The sequence below is a fragment of the Phyllobates terribilis genome, unplaced genomic scaffold (genome assembly GCF_046119375.1).
Source record: "Phyllobates terribilis strain yellow unplaced genomic scaffold, ASM4611937v1 Scaffold_3__8_contigs__length_932513732, whole genome shotgun sequence".
Taxonomy (NCBI): domain Eukaryota; kingdom Metazoa; phylum Chordata; class Amphibia; order Anura; family Dendrobatidae; genus Phyllobates; species Phyllobates terribilis.
Window position 1 is genome coordinate 671332302 of NW_027362763.1, and position 15629 is coordinate 671347930.

Here is a 15629-nt window from a genome sequence, read left to right on the forward strand (position 1 = left end):
ACTCCCCGCGTTTCACCGGTATGGAGCCGCTCAACACTCTCACCGCGTGAAGGAGGAGGATCTAACAACTGTGATGATGAATCCCCTACCTCACCACAGCTGGGCCGAAACCCAAGATAGTGACCCTGCTGTCCGCCTGGTGAAAGATCTGCTGACCCGGGAAGACGCCCGCCTAGATCCAGATGCCCCAGAGGAAGCCAAGCAGCTATGGAAGGAGAAGAGCAAGCTGGTCCTCTACGAAGGCAAGTTGTGCAGAAGGATTGTCAACCACCGGACGCACGAGCTGACCTGGCAAGTCGTGGTCCCAAGGCGAGATGCAGCTATGGTCCTGGGATCTTACCATGACAGAGCGGGGCACTTCGGTTGGAAGAAACTGGAGTTCCTGCTAAGAGGAAGGTTCTTTTGGGTCGGCATGAGAGGAGCTGTAGAAAAGTGGTGCAGAGACTGTGGCCCTTGTCACCTGAGGAGGAAGGACCGCACCAGCCAGAAGACACCCTTGAGGCCCATCGTCACCACACAGCCTCTTGAGCTGGTAGCTCTGGACCACGTCAAATTGGCTCCCAGCCGGTCAGGATACATCTATGCCCTGACAATCGTGGACCACTATTCCCGTTTTCTAGTGGTGGTCCCGGTAAAGGACTTGACAGCCCAAACAGCGGCCAGAGCCTTCCAGCAATACTTCTGCCGTCCACACGGGTATCCGGAACAGGTCCTGACAGACCAGGGTCCAGCGTTCGAGGCTGAAATCTTCCAGGAGTTCTGCAACCTCTATGGCTGTAAGAAAATACGGACAACGCCTTACCACCCCCAAACCAACGGGATGTGTGAGAAGATGAACAATATAGTCATTGATCTCCTGAAGACGTTGCCCCTGGAGGAACGCAGCCTGTGGCCAGAAAAATTGCCGGACCTGGTAGACATGTACAACAACATCCCAGTGAACGCTACAAACTGCACCCCGGCTTACCTGATGCGAGCGAGACCAGGAAAGCTGCCCGTAGACCTGGAGATGGGAGTCCTAATACCTGAGGACACCTCCCCGGATGCGGACTGGGATACGGAAAGGCAACTGCAGTACAAGAAGGTACAGGAGAGTGTGGAGAAGAGCCTGGCCCAGGTGAGAGAGAAGCAAGAAAGACTCTTCAATCAACACGCCCCTGCTAGTCCCCTAGAACCTGGTGAGCAAGTCCTAAAGCGAAAAAGAAGGCTACATAAGTTGGACGACCAGTGGGAAAGGGAACCCTACACCGTACTGCAGTCTGACCACGACAACCCAAAGGTGTGCGTAATCACCAAGGACGGAGGAGAAACCACTAGTGTCGTCTCCAGAGACCATCTCAAAAGGTGCCCCGAGCAACTCCGTAGTGCAGAAGAGGATCAGAGTGACCTTGAACCCGCAGAGGACAAGGAAGAAATGATCAGCACCGTCCTCGGAGAGTTCCCTCAGTCCTGGACTCGCATAAATGATGCCATAGTGGTACCTGTCCTGCATTTCCTGCAACCGGCACAGCAACAACCAACATCAGAGCCGGAAGGTGAAGAGGAGTAAGCGGTTCCAGAGGCAGAAGAGCCTGTTCAAGCAGCCCAGGAGAGTCAACCCTCTGCTGACAGTGAGCCTGCCATGCCTGCGGTAAGCCAAAGGACCCGCAGACAGCTGCCTGCCCTACCTGTACACCCAGCTGGTAGCTGTACCCCTAACGCTAGTGGGGAAAGCCAGGTTGGTCCACCACCAGACAGTGGGTTAAGGAGGTCAACCAGGAGCACAAAGGGACAGATACCCGCTCGCTGGAGAATATAGGGTGCACTAAATTGTAAATAACCCTGTTGCCAAATGTTGAATTGTTTGCCAAAGTTACCTGCATGTTTATTAATAGAGTGTTTCAGTCTCTTGCAGCAACCGTAAGGACTCACAGGTTATGGACTTTTTATAACCGGGACCTTGTATGGACTGCATTCTGAGCCTAACCCAGGAATGAACTAAGACTGTAAAGGACTTGGGGTAGGACAGACCCCCACCTGGTTAAGGCTCCCGTTGTGCTGGTGATATGGACACCCGGTCACAGACCACACTGTGACCTAAAGAACGCAATTTGTGCGTCGTCTGTCTATTAATGTGTTATTGTTATGCATATTGTCTTTGTTTATTGTTTAGTCCCGGAGTACTAAATTTCACTAGGGGGGAATGTGTCACCCAGGCCTGGATGCCACGAGTGTAATTAAAGCTGTGTCTGAGAGCAAGGGGGAGGTTCTCTGGCCAGGGGAACATTAGCATGCAATGCCTCCTGTCTCAGGCCAGTAGGGGGAGCAGGCTGCCCCTATAAAAGCTGGTACTGGGGACAGGGTTAGGGAGAACTGGATTTCCTGTCTCAGCTTTGAGACGTGTCCCAGAGTGGAGCAGGGACAGAAAGTTGCACTGCACCTAAGAGGAAGTGTGGCAGTAGGAGAGAGCCACCAGCCAGAGACAAGAGGCGAAGAGAGCCTGTCTTGGCAGAGAAAAGACTTAACTTTACCAGACTTTGGTGTCTGAGGCTGGAAGGATTCCACATCCCCCAGCAGAGAACCAGCCCGCAAGGGACTGTACATTCCTTGGCCTAAGAAGCCTGGAGGCCCTGCCACAACAGAAGGGACCAGTAAAGCCGTACAAGGCTGGGAGCAGAAAGGAACCCACGTCGCAGGCCATACAGGCGAGAAAGCACGGAAAGCTCGGAAACGTGGGCTGTTATCCTATCAGGAGGAGATAGCCAGAAGGAGCGCAGAAAGCACGGTAGGCTTACACCCTCACCCTGACCAGGGCCAATTTCCCCGTTGCTCTCAGACATCCAGGTCCCCTCCTAGCTGGGACTGTTTATGGGTCAGTTTGCCTGTTTCAGTAAAGACCCTGAACTGCAACCTGTTGTCTGTGTGCTCCTTGCTCCTCCAGCACTATCATCACTGGGACTCTCACTACCATCACTCCCACCATCCACTATACTGCCCTGGGGCCGCACTCTTCCCGTGGGGAGTCACACTACCCTAGCTGCACACCTCATCAGCCCCAGCGGTCTGCAAGCAGCGGCGGTTCCTAATAACCGCAATCCACGGGTGGCGTAGTCGGACATAATCAATATAACTTACTACCACTGGCCTGACCACCCTGAGCCACGGAACCGGGTTGCAACTACTACTCCCATCGTTCCCTAATTGCCCGGATCCGAGTGCCCCACGGCCCAGGGGGCGAGTCAGAGGCCACACACAATACTCCGCCTCATCAGGAGCATGCCCAGGCATTGTAGGGAGGTCATACAGGCACGTGGAGGCCACACACAATACTCAGCCTCATCAGGAGCATGCCCAGGCGTTGTAGGGAGATCATACCGGCACGTGGAGGCCACACACAATATTCAGCCTCATCAGGAGCATGCCCAGGCGTTGTAGGGAGGTCATACAGGCACATGGAGGCCACACACAATACTCAGCCTCATCAGGAGCATGCCCAGGCGTTGTAGGGAGGTCATACAGGCACGTGGAGGCCACACACAATACTCAGCCTCATCAGGAGCATGCCCAGGCATTGTAGGGAGGTCATACAGGCACGTGGAGGCCACACACAATACTCAGACTCATCAGGAGCATGCCCAGGCGTTGTAGGGAGATCATACCGGCACGTGGAGGCCACACACAATACTCAGCCTCATCAGGAGCATGCCCAGGCATTGTAGGGAGGTCATACAGGCACGTGGAGGCCACACACAATACTCAGCCTCATCAGGAGCATGCCCAGGCGTTGTAGGGAGATCATACCGGCACGTGGAGGCCACACACAATACTCAGCCTCATCAGGAGCATGCCCAGGCGTTGTAGGGAGGTCATACCGGCACGTGGAGGCCACACACAATACTCAGCCTCATCAGGAGCATGCCCAGGCGTTGTAGGGAGGTCATACAGGCACGTGGAGGCCACACACAATACTCAGCCTCATCAGGAGCATGCCCAGGCATTGTAGGGAGGTCATACAGGCACGTGGAGGCCACACACAATACTCAGCCTCATCAGGAGCATGCCTAGGCGTTGTAGGGAGGTCATACCGGCACGTGGAGGCCACACAAAATACTCAGCCTCATCAGGAGCATGCCCAGGCATTGTAGGTAGGTCATACAGGCACGTGGAGGCCACACACAATACTCAGCCTCATCAGGAGCATGCCCAGGCGTTGTAGGGAGGTCATACAGGCACGTGGAGGCCACACACAATACTCAGCCTCATCAGGAGCATGCCCAGGCGTTGTAGGGAGGTCATACAGGCACGTGGAGGCCACACACAATACTGAGCCTCATCAGGAGCATGCCCAGGCGTTGTAGGGAGGTCATACAGGCACATGGAGGCCACACACAATACTGAGCCTCATCAGGAGCATGCCCAGGTGTTGTAGGGAGGTCATACAGGCACGTGGAGGCCACACACAATACTGAGCCTCATCAGGAGCATGCCCAGGTGTTGTAGGGAGGTCATACAGGCACGTGGAGGCCACACACAATACTGAGCCTCATCAGGAGCATGCCCAGGCGTTGTAGGGAGGTCATACAGGCACGTGGAGGCCACACACAATACTCAGCCTCATCAGGAGCATGCCCAGGCGTTGTAGGGAGGTCATACAGGCACGTGGAGGCCACACACAATACTCAGCCTCATCAGGAGCATGCCCAGGCGTTGAAGGGAGGTCATACAGGCACGTGGAGGCCACACACAATACTCAGCCTCATCAGGAGCATGCCCAGGCGTTGTAGGGAGGTCATACAGGCACGTGGAGGCCACACACAATACTCAGCCTCATCAGGAGCATGCCCAGGCGTTGTAGGGGGGTCATACAGGCACGTGGAGGCCACACACAATACTGAGCCTCATCAGGAGCATGCCCAGGCGTTGTAGGGAGGTCATACAGGCATGTGGAGGCCACACACAATACTCAGCCTCATCAGGAGCATGCCCAGGCGTTGTAGGGAGGTCATACAGGCACGTGGAGGCCACACACAATACTCAGCCTCATCAGGAGCATGCCCAGGCGTTGAAGGGAGGTCATACAGGCACGTGGAGGCCACACAAAATACTGAGCCTCGTCAGGAGCATGCCCAGGCCTTGTAGGGAGGTCATACAGGCACGTGGAGGCCACACACAATACTCAGCCTCATCAGGAGCATGCCCAGGTGTTGTAGGGAGGTCATACAGGCATGTGGAGGCCACACACAATACTCAGCCTCATCAGGAGCATGCCCAGGCGTTGTATGGAGGTCATACAGGCACGTGGAGGCCACACACAATACTCAGCCTCATCAGGAGCATGCCCAGGCGTTGTAGGGAGGTCATACAGGCACGTGGAGGCCACACACAATACTCAGCCTCATCAGGAGCATGCCCAGGTGTTGTAGGGAGGTCATACAGGCATGTGGAGGCCACACACAATACTCAGCCTCATCAGGAGCATGCCCAGGCGTTGTATGGAGGTCATACAGGCACGTGGAGGCCACACACAATACTCAGCCTCATCAGGAGCATGCCCAGGCGTTGTAGGGAGGTCATACAGGCACGTGGAGGCCACACACAATACTCAGCCTCATCAGGAGCATGCCCAGGCGTTGTAGGGAGGTCATACAGGCACGTGGAGGCCACACACAATACTCAGCCTCATCGGGAGCATGCCCAGGCGTTGAACGGAGGTCATACAGGCACGTGGAGGCCACACACAATACTCAGCCTCATCAGGAGCATGCCCAGGCGTTGTAGGGAGGTCATACAGACACGTGGAGGCCACACACAATACTCAGCCTCATCAGGAGCATGCCCAGGCGTTGTAGGGGGGTCATACAGGCACGTGGAGGCCACACACAATACTCAGCCTCATCGGGAGCATGCCCAGGCGTTGAAGGGAGGTCATACAGGCACGTGGAGGCCACACACAATACTCAGCCTCATCAGGAGCATGCCCAGGCGTTGTAGGGAGGTCATACAGGCACGTGGAGGCCACACACAATACTGAGCCTCATCAGGAGCATGCCCAGGCATTGTAGGGAGGTCATACAGGCACGTGGAGGCCACAGACAATACTCAGCCTCATCGGGAGCATGCCCAGGCGTTGAAGGGAGGTCATACAGGCACGTGGAGGCCACACACAATACTCAGCCTCATCAGGAGCATGCCCAGGCGTTGTAGGGAGGTCATACAGGCACGTGGAGGCCACACACAATACTGAGCCTCATCAGGAGCATGCCCAGGCATTGTAGGGAGGTCATACAGGCATGTGGAGGCCACACACAATACTCAGCCTCATCAGGAGCATGCCCAGGCGTTGTAGGGAGGTCATACCGGCACGTGGAGGCCACACACAATACTCAGCCTCATCAGGAGCATGCCCAGGCGTTGAAGGGAGGTCATACAGGCATGTGGAGGCCACACACAATACTCAGCCTCATCAGGAGCATGCCCAGGCGTTGTAGGGAGGTCATACCGGCACGTGGAGGCCACACACAATACTCAGCCTCATCAGGAGCATGCCCAGGCATTGTAGGGAGGTCATACAGGCATGTGGAGGCCACACACAATACTCAGCCTCATCAGGAGCATGCCCATGCGTTGCAGGGAGGTCATACCGGCACGTGGAGGCCACACACAATACTCAGCCTCATCAGGAGCATGCCCAGGCGTTGAAGGGAGGTCATACAGGCACGTGGAGGCCACACACAATACTCAGCCTCATCAGGAGCATGCCCAGGCGTTGTAGGGAGGTCATACAGGCACGTGGAGGCCACACACAATACTCAGCCTCATCAGGAGCATGCCCAGGCGTTGTAGGGAGGTCATACAGGCATGTGGAGGCCACACACAATACTCAGCCTCATCAGGAGCATGCCCAGGCGTTGTAGGGAGGTCATACAGGCACGTGGAGGCCACACACAATGCTCAGCCTCATCAGGAGCATGCCCAGGCGTTGTAGGGAGGTCATACAGGCACGTGGAGGCCACACACAATACTCAGCCTCATCAGGAGCATGCCCAGGCGTTGAAGGGAGGTCATACAGGCACGTGGAGGCCACACACAATACTCAGCCTCATCAGGAGCATGCCCAGGCGTTGTAGGGAGGTCATACAGGCACGTGGAGGCCACACACAATACTCAGCCTCATCAGGAGCATGCCCAGGCGTTGTAGGGAGGTCATACAGGCACGTGGAGGCCACACACAATACTGAGACTCATTTTGACTTGTTTTAAGGAGATTACATCAAAGTTGGATCAGCCTGTAGTGAGTTTTTCCACTTTAATTTTGGGGGTGACTCCAAATCCAGGCCTCCATTGGTTAATAAATGTGATTTCCATTGATGATTTTTGTGTGATTTTGTTGTCAGCACATTCAGCTTTCTACAGAACAAAGTATTCAATGAGAAGATTTCATTCATTCAGATCTAGGATGGGGTATTTCACTGTTCCCTTTATTTTTTTGAGCAGTGTATTTTGCCCCCATCCAATCGCTCCGGGGACGGGGGGGCGACTTTGATCACATTTGCACCAAATTTTTCAACTTTCTTTAAAAAAGTCACAATTGACGAATCTGCCAAAAACATCTAGAAAGGAAAAAAAAGTAAATGAAATAATGAATCGACCCAAAGAGTTTTAGAAAGTTGTAGAACTTTTTATTTCTAAGAAGATTAACTTTTATATTACACCAGATCCTCACAAAAAGTGACTTCCATCTTTCCTACCCACTGACTGTTTCCCAATAGTAATTAAAGTGGTAAAGTCTGAATATTTCAGAATTTTTATAGCGTGGTTCCACAATGACGACGTCCTAGTTTTGTTTTCTGTGGATTCCTGTCGGCCCTCGCTCTGTTACCTGACTGGAATGTGAACAATATTAACTATTCACAGACTGAACTAGATAATTACTAATCCCATCCACCCCCCCCCCCGCTTTCCAACAAAGCCCCCATCAGCAGAGCCCCATGGGTATACATGGCAGCCATTCATGTGCTGGAGTCTGGTGTGCAACTGGTTAATACTCAACTCATTCTCCCCCTTGTGCTTCTGTTGGCCGAGGGGGGTCGTGAGATGACTTAAGATGATTTACAGCCATGGGAACAGTTGTCAGGGCCAACACCGAAATAACAGACCCCCGGACTGCTGATGGGAATATTAATGCCCTGTTTATAACATATAAAGAATAGATGGGCACTTGGGCCGACGCGTGGTCAAGTGGGGAGCAGTGATCAGATCCAGGGGCGACGCGAGACCCCATAACTGCTTCAAGTGGATGCCGTACAATGCTGGGAATCAGGTCAGTGCTCTCTGCAGATGTGACATAGGGGGTATATACTGCTCATATATACAGAAACATGTCACATCTCCAGAGGATTGAGATACTTTATAGAGTGACTGTATTTCAATAAAATGATGTAATGTCACTAACAGAAGACTATAATACTGCCCCTATGTACAAGATTATAACTACTATAATACTGCACCTATGTACAAGAATATAACTACTATAATACTGCCCCTATGTACAAGATTATAACTACTATAATACTGCACCTATGTACAAGAATACAACTACTATAATACTGCCCCTATATACAGGAATATAACTACTATAATACTGCCCCTATGTACAAGAATATAACTACTATAATACTGCCCCCTATGTACAAGAATATAACTACTATAATACTGCCCCTATGTACAAGAATATAACTACTATAATACTGCCCCCTATGTACAAGAATATAACTACTATAATACTGCCCCTATGTACAAGAATATAACTACTATAATACTGCCCCCTATGTACAGGAATATAACTACTATAATACTGCTCCTTATGTACAAGAATATAACTACTATAATACTGCCCCTATGTACGAGAATATAACTACTATAATACTGCCTCCTATGTACAGGAATATAACTACTATAATACTGCCCCCTATGTACAAGAATATAGCTACTATAATACTGCTCCTATGTACAAGAATATAACTACTATAATACTGCCCCCTACGTACAAGAATATAGCTACTATAATACTGCTCCTATGTACAAGAATATAACTACTATAATACTGCCCCTATGTACAAGATTATAACTACTATAATACTGCCCCCTATGTACAAGAATATAACTACTATAATACTGCTCCTATGTACAAGAATATAACTACTATAATACTGCCCCCTACGTACAAGAATATAACTACTATAATACTGCCCCCTATGTACAAGAATATAGCTACTATAATACTGCTCCTATGTACAAGAATATAACTACTATAATACTGCCCCTATGTACAAGATTATAACTACTATAATACTGCCCCCTATGTACAAGAATATAACTACTATAATACTGCTCCTACGTACAAGAATATAACTACTATAATACTGCCCCCTACGTACAAGAATATAACTACTATAATACTGCCCCCTACGTACAAGAATATAACTACTATAATACTGCCCCCTATGTACAGGAATATAACTACTATAATACTGCCCCCTATGTACAAGAATATAGCTACTATAATACTGCTCCTATGTACAAGAATATAACTACTATAATACTGTCCCCTATGTACAAGAATATAACTACTATAATACTGCCCCCTATGCACAAGAATATAACTACTATAATACTGCCCCCTATGTACAAGAATATAACTACTATAATACTGCCCCCTATGTACAAGAATATAACTACTATAATATAGCCTCCTATGTACAAGAATATAACTACTATAATACTGCCCCTATGTACAAGAATATAACTACTATAATACTGCTCCTATGTACAAGAATATAACTACTATAATACTGCCCCCTATGTACAAGAATATAACTACTATAACACTGCTCCTATGTACAAGAATATAACTACTATAATACTGCTCCTATGTACAAGAATATAACTACTATTATACTGCCCCCTATGTACAAGAATATAACTACTATAATACTGCTCCTATGTATAAGAATATAACTACTATAATATTGCCCCTATGTACAAGAATATAACTACTATAATACTGCTCCTATGTACAAGAATATAACTACTATTATACTGCCCCCTATGTACAAGAATATAACTACTATAATACTGCCCCTATGTACAAGAATATAACTACTATAATACTACTCCCTATGTACAAGAATATAACTAATATAACACTGCTCCTATGTACAAGAATATAACTACTATAATACTGCTCCTATGTACAAGAATATAACTACTATTATACTGCCCCCTATGTACAAGAATATAACTACTATAATACTGCCCCTATGTACAAGAATATAACTACTATAATACTACTCCCTATGTACAAGAATATAACTACTATAACACTGCTCCTATGTACAAGAATATAACTACTATAATACTGCTCCTATGTACAAGAATATAACTACTATAATACTGCTCCTATGTACAAGAATATAACTACTATAATACTGCTCCTATGTACAAGAATATAACTACTATAATACTGCTCCCTATGTACAAGAATATAACTACTATAATACTGTCCCTATGTACAAGAATATAACTACTATAATACTGCCTCCTATGTACAGGAATATAACTACTATAATACTGCTCCTATGTACAAGAATATAACTACTATAATACTGCTCCTATGTATAAGAATATAACTACTATAATACTGCCTCTATGTATAAGAATATAACTACTATAATACTGCCCCTATGTATAAGAATATAACTACTATAATACTGCCCCCTATGTACAAGAATATAACTACTATAATACTGCCCCCTATGTACAAGAATATAACTACTATAATACTGCTCCTATGTACAAGAATATAACTGCTATAATACTGTCACCTATGTACAAGAATATAACTACTATAATACTGCCCCCTATGTACAAGAATATAACTACTATAATACTGCTCCTATGTACAAGAATATAACTACTATAATACTGCTCCTATGTACAAGAATATAACTACTATAATACTGCCCCCTATGTACAAGAATATAACTAGTACTAGATGGTGGCCAGATTCTAACACATCGCGTATTCTAGCATATGTCTCCCGACCCTCCTTTATAATGCCCCATGCAGGAAGTCACATCCCCCGTATATAATACCCCATGCAGGATGTCACATCCCCCGTATATAATACCCCATGCAGGATGTCACATCCCCCCTATATAATGCCCCATGCAGGATGTCACCGGCTCTCCCCCATATAAAGACCCATGCAGGATGTCACCTCTCCCCCATATAATGCCCCATGTAGGATGTCACCTCTCCCCTATATAATACCCCATGTAGGATGTCACCCCCTCCCCATATAATGCTCCATGCAGGATGTCACATCCCCCCTATATAATACCCCATGCAGTATGTCACCTCTCCCCCCATATAATGCCCCATGCAGGATGTCACCTCTCCCCCATATAGAGCCCCATGTAGGATGTCACCTCTCCCCCATATAATGCCCCATGTAGGATGTCACCTCTCCCCTATATAATACCCCATGTAGGATGTCACCTCCCCCCCCCCATATAATGCCCCATGCAGGATGTCACATTCCCCCTATATAATACCCCATGCAGTATGTCACCTCTCCCCCATATAATGCCCCATGCAGGATGTCACCTCTACCCCATATAATGCCCCATGCAGGATGTCACCTCTCCCCCCATATAATGCCCCATGCAGGATGTCACCTCTCCCCCCATATAATGCCCCATGCAGGATGTCACCTCTCCCCCCATATAAAGCCCCATGTAGGATGTCACCTCTCCCCCATATAATGGCCCATGCAGGATGTCACCTCTCCCCCCATATAATGCCCCATGCAGGATGTCACCTCTCCCCCCATACAATGTCCCATGCAGGCTGTCACATCCTCCCTATATAATACCCCATGCAGGATGTCCCATCTCCCCATAGTGCCCCATGCAGGTCCCCTATGGCCTCATACAAAAAAAAAAAAATCCAATACTCACCTCACTGCTTCTCTGGACTCCAGCGTAGCCGGCATCTTCTCGCTGCGCGTTGTGACCGCTCAGAAGAGAACGCGGTGTAAAGACGTCACCGCGCCCTCTGACCTGAGACGTGACAGAGCAGCAGCAGAAGACACAGGAGCTGCTGCGCAGGCACGGGGTGGGGTGAGTATGACGCTAGGTGTCGGGATCCTGATCGAGCGGGGGGAGGGACGGGAGGAGGGGAGAGGGGATGGGAGAGGAGAGGAGGGGAAAGGAGGGGAGGGGCGTAACACTAGTCCTCGGGAGACAAGCGGCCGTAGCCGCTGATCTTCAGACGATAGCCGCATGTAGGTCAGCGGCGCCTGCGGTCGGGGGACTTATGCTGCGAGCAGCCGGCTGCATCTCCCGGCTGCATCGCTGCTGACCTCCGTGCCGCACATGAGCCGCTAATGGCCGCCATGTTTTTCTGAAATGCCTAGTCGCTGATTGGCCGCGGCCGGACCAATCAGCGACCCGGGATTTCCAGGACAGACAGACAGACAGACAGACAGATAGACAGACAGACAGACGGGATAGCACAATTATATAGATAGATAATACTGCTCCTATGTACAAGAATATAGCTACTATAATACTGCTCCTATGTACAAGAATATAACTACTATAATACTGCTCCTATGTACAAGAATATAACTACTATAATGCTGCTCCTATGTACAAGAATATAACTACTATAATACTGCTCCTATGTACAAGAATATAACTACTATAATACTGCCCCCTATGTACAAGAATATAACTACTATAATACTGCTCCTATGTACAAGAATACAACTACTATAATACTGCTCCTATGTACAAGAATATAACTACTATAATACTGCTCCCTATGTACAAGAATATAGCTACTATAATACTGCTCCTATGTACAAGAATATAGCTACTATAATACTGCTCCTATGTACAAGAATATAACTACTATAATACTGCTCCTATGTACAAGAATATAGCTACTATAATACTGCTCCTATGTACAAGAATATAGCTACTATAATACTGCTCCTATGTACAAGAATATAGCTACTATAATACTGCTCCTATGTACAAGAATATAACTGCTATAATACTGCTCCTATGTACAAGAATATAACTACTATAATACTGCCCCTATGTACAAGAATATAACTACTATAATACTGCCCCATGTACAAGAATATAACTACTATAATACTGCCCCTATGTATAAGAATATAATTACTATAATACTGCTCCTATGTACAAGAATATAACTACTATAATACTGCCCCCTATGTACAAGAATATAACTACTATAATACTGCCCCTATGTACAAGAATATAACTACTATAATACTGCCCCTATGTATAAGAATATAATTACTATAATACTGCTCCTATGTACAAGAATATAACTACTATAATACTGCTCCTATGTACAAGAATATAACTACTATAGTACTGCCCCCTATGTACAAGAATATAACTACTATAATACTGCCCCTATGTGCAAGAATATAACTACTATAATACTGCTCCTATGTACAAGAATATAACTACTATAATACTGCCCCTATGTACAAGAATATAACTACTATAATACTGATCCTATGTACAAGAATATAACTACTATAATACTGCCCCTTATGTACAAGAATATAACTACTATAATACTGCTCCTATGTACAAGAATATAACTACTATAATACTGCTCCTATGTACAAGAATATAACTACTATAATACTGCCCCCTATGTACAAGAATATAACTACTATAATACTGCTCCTATGTACAAGAATATAACTACTACTAGATGGTGGCCCGATTCTAATGCATCGGGTATTCTAGAATAGGTATGCGGCCGACCGGGTGCAATCAGCAGAACTGTGTTTAAATTTGGCGCCAAAATCGCTGATTGGTCGCGTTCGGCAACCGCGACCAATCAGCAAAGCGGTGTTTAAATTTGGCGGCAATATCGATGATTGGTCGCGGGCGGCGGCCGCGACCAATCAGCTAACCGTGTTAGTAAGGACTGGAGAGCGTGTTTAAATTTGGCACCAAAATCGCTGATTAGTCGCGACCAATCAGCAGAGCGTTGTTTAAATTTGGCGCCAATACTGCTGACTGGTCGTGGCTGCCGACCGTGACCAATCAGCAGCGCGGGGTTTAAATTTGGCGCCAAAATCGCTGATTGGTCGCCGGCCGCGACCAAACAGCAGAGCGTTGTTTAAATTTGGCGCCAAAATCGCTGATTGGTCGAGGCCGGCGACCGCGACCAATCAGCAGAGCGTTGTTTAAATTTGGCGCCAATCTCGCTGATTGGTCGCGGATGGCGGCCGCGACCAATCAGCAGTGCGGTGTTTAAATTTGGCACCAAAATCGCTGATTAGTCGCGACCGCGACCAATCAGCAAAGAGGTGTTTAAATTTGGCGACAATAGTGCTGATTGGTCGCGGCCGGCGACCGCGACCAATCAGCAGAGCGATGCAGAGCGGGGTTTAAATTTGGCGCCAAAATCGCTGATTGGTCGCCGGCCGCGACCAATCAGCAGAGCGGTGTTTAAATTTGGCACAAAAAAGCGCAGATTGGTCGCGGCCGGTGGTTGCGACCAATCAGCAGAGTGAGGTTTAAATTTGGCGCCAATACTGCTGATTGGTCACGGCCGACAACCGCGACCAATCAGCAGAGCGGTGTTTAAATTTGTCGCCAATCTCGCTGATTGTTCGTGGCTGGCGGCCGCGACCAATCAGCAGAGCAGGGTTTAAATTTGGCACCAATAATGCTGATGGGTCGCGGCCGGCGACCGTGACCAATCAGCAGAGAGTTGTTTAAATTTGGCACAAAAAACGCAGATTGGTCGCGGCCGGTGGTTGCGACCAATCAGCAGAGTGAGGTTTAAATTTGGCGCCAATACTGCTGACTGGTCACGGCCGACAACCGCGACCAATCAGCAGAGCGGTGTTTAAATTTTGCGCCAATACTGCTGATTGATCTCGACCAGCGACCGCGATCAATCAGCAGAGCGTTGCTTAAATTTGGCGCCAATCTCGTTGATTGGTCGCGGCTGGAGTCCGCAACCAATCAGCAGAGCGTTGCTTAAATTTGGCGCCAATCTCGCTGATTGGACGCGTCCAATCAGCACAGCAGTGTTTAAATGTGGCGGCAAGATCGGTGATTGGTCGCGGACGCTATTTAAATGTGGCGCCCAAATCGGTGATTGGTTGCGGGCAGCGGCCGCGACCAATCAGCAGAGCGGTGTTTAACTTTAGCGCCAAGATCACTGATTGCTCGGGTGTGGAGAGCGCGACCAATCAGCGAATCGTATTGGTGAGGAGCAGGGAGCGGAATCGTATTAGTGAGGACCGGGGAGCGCCGCTGCCTGTGCGGCTACTTCCGCTGCGAGAACCCGGGACATGAGCGGGCGCTCGGAGCAGAAGTATCCCGACCCGCAGCGCCGCTCCCCGTCCTCCCTTCACACCCTAGCCGCTGATGTCCCCACAGTATCCGCATGGTGTTACAAAGGTCCGGACATTTGTGTTAAAAATCGCTGATTGGTCGCTGGCGCTGGCCGCGACCAATCAACAATTTGGGCGCCAAATTTAAATATCGGACGCGACCAATCACCGATCTTGGCTC

At 48.4% G+C, this 15629-nt stretch overlaps 1 protein-coding gene across 2 annotated transcripts in view; it reads left to right on the forward strand.

The window, feature by feature from the left end:
* The first annotated feature begins 1966 nt into the window (after positions 1–1966).
* TOGARAM2 (TOG array regulator of axonemal microtubules 2) overlaps positions 1967–15629 on the forward strand; it is a 232916-nt gene continuing 219253 nt past the window's right edge. Inside the window, exon 1 of one of the 2 annotated variants that reach the window (XM_073671789.1) lies at positions 1967–2764. The gene's annotated coding sequence lies outside the window, so the exon portion shown is untranslated. Of the gene's footprint in view, positions 2765–8095; positions 8300–15629 lie in introns of those variants that run through there. The other variant, XM_073671787.1, reaches the window with a different exon arrangement.